Below are 2,626 nucleotides of genomic sequence, written 5' to 3'. Positions count from 1 at the left end.
TGTTGGGAATTATAGAAAGAGAATGGTGAATAAAACGGAAAATGTCATAATGCCTCTGTATCGCTCCATGGTGAGACCGCACCTTGAATACTGTGTACAATTCTGGTCGCCACATCTCAAAGATATTATTGCGATGGAGAAGGTACAGAGAAGGGCGACCAAAATAATAAGGGGAATGGAACAGCTCCCCTATGAGGAAAGACTAAAGAGGTTAGGACTTTTCAGCTTGTTGAAAAGACGGCTGAGGGGAGATATGATAGAGGTGTTTAAAATCATGAGAGGTCTAGAACAGGTAGATGTGAATTGGTTATTTACTCTTTCAGATAATAAAAGACTAGGGGGCACTCCATGAAGTTAGCATGTGGCATATTTAAATTAATCGGAGAAAGTTCTTTTTCACTCAACACACAATTAAACTCTGGAATTTGTTGCCAGAGGATGTGATTAGTGTAGTTAGTATAGCTGTGTTTAAAAAAGGATTGGATAAGTTCTTGGAAGAGACGTCCATTACCTGCTATTAATTAAGTGTTACTTAGAAAATAGCCACTGCTATTACTAGCAACAGTAACATGGAATAGACAGTTTTTGGGTACTTGCCAGGTTCTTATGGCATGGATTGGCCACTGTTGGAAACAGGATGCTGGGCTTGATGGCCCTTGGTCTGACCCAGCATGGCATGTTCTTATGTTAAGACTCAAGGGAACCGGTAACAGCAAGGGAGGATGATGTTGTTTCATGCCCTTAAAGAAACGGGCCAAATCAGGATGAGACGAGAAGGATTCACCATTCACCTGGTTCCTGAAACAGGCAAGAGCCACAACTTGTACCTTCAAGGGATTAAGGGCCAACCTTTTATTAAACCCATCCTGCAAATATTACAAAATAAGCAGGATCTTAACTGAACAAGGAAGAACACCTCAAACCTCACACCAAGCCTCAAACACTCGCCAAACCCGCATATAGGCTAAGGCAACGGAGAACATTCAAGCTCATAGCAAATTGACTATCACTGCAGAAGAATATCCATGCTTCAACAAGCAAGCCCTCTCAAGGGCCATATCATAAGACAAAACAAAGTCAGATCTTAGTGAAGGACAGGCCCCTGCTGTAACAGATTCTTGTGCGGCAGAAGATGAAGAGGGGTCTCTACCAGAAGTCTTTGCAGATCTGCATACCATGGTCTTCTGGACCAATCTGGTGCCACCAGGAACACCATTCCACCTGTGAACTATCCTGCCCAACATGAGCCACAAGGGAAAGGTATGCAGCAGCTAGTCCTCCAGCCAAACCTGCATGAGAGCATCGATACCCAGAGCTTGGGCCTTTCCTGTGACTGAAGAATTGAGGAATCTTTGCATTGAGAGAAGTCGCCAGCAGATCTAGGAATGGAAGGCCCCAGCGATCTGCTGAAATGCCTCATCCCACAATACGCATTCTCCTGGGACCAGACTTCCCTGCTGAGAAGTCTGCTCTTACGTTGTCTTTTCCTGCAATATGAGAGGCCGAGATCATCTGGAGATGTCCTTCTGCCCATTCCATTAGTTGATCTATTTCCTGCAACACTTGCTGACTCTTAGTTCCTCCCTGCCGATCGATGTAAGCCTCTGTCGTGTTGTCCATCATTACTCATTTTGACCCTGCAGTCTGTCACTAAACTGCAAGCACGCCAACTGTATCACCTGGGTTTCCAGGCAATTGATGATCCAGAGAGACTCTTCTGTATTCCAGCGTCCTTGGACCGTTAGTTCCTGACAGTGAGCTCCCCATCTATCGTATCAACCAGTCCAGCGATGACAGGGAGACTCCCTTTCTTAGATGATCCTCCTACAATCACCACTGGAGGTGAGAGCAGATTTCCATCAGCAAGTGGAGCTGAACCGCATAATCCTGAGTCTGTGGATTCCAATGAGACAGCAGGGAGTGCTGAAGAGGACGCATATGCGCTCTCGCCTACTGCACCACTTCCAGGGTTGCTGCCATTAAACAGAGTACCTGCAGATAAGACCATACTGTCGGGCATATAGCGTTCACCAAAAGACACATCTGTGACATCAACTTCTGAATCCGAACTTCTGGTAGGAAAACTTTGTCCTGCCTCATGTCGAACTGAACACCCAGATACACCAACAACTGAGATGGCTGAAGACTGCTCTTGGCTAGGTACACACCCAACCGAGCTCCTGCAACTATGCGGTTCTCTTCCAGAGACTTGACTCAAATCAGCCGACATCCAAATACAGGTGTACTAGGATTCCATACTTGGTCAACTGTTCCACCACTATATCCTTGGAAAACATTCTGTGAGTGGTGGCCTGACCGAGGTGTGCCTGTATGTATGAGAGAGAGGGGAGCATACATGTGAGAGCATGTATGTATAAGAGAGAGGGAGTGTGCATATGTGTGAGAGCCTATGCATATGAGAAAGAGGGAGCTTGTGTGTATGTATGAGAACATGTGTGTATGAGGGAGAGGGAGCTTGCATGTGTATAAGAGCCTGGGCATATGAGGGAGAGAGGCATTTCTGTGAACATGTGTACGCAAGAGAGAGGAGCATGTGTGTGAGAGAGAGGGAGTGCAAGTGTGTGGAACAGCCTATGCACATGAGAGAGGAGGAGCGTTTTATGTG

This window comes from Rhinatrema bivittatum, chromosome 2 (genome assembly GCF_901001135.1).
Source record: "Rhinatrema bivittatum chromosome 2, aRhiBiv1.1, whole genome shotgun sequence".
In the NCBI taxonomy this organism is placed as follows: Eukaryota; Metazoa; Chordata; class Amphibia; order Gymnophiona; family Rhinatrematidae; genus Rhinatrema; species Rhinatrema bivittatum.
The sequence above is the reverse complement of the archived record's forward strand: the minus strand, read 5'-3'. Positions refer to the sequence as shown.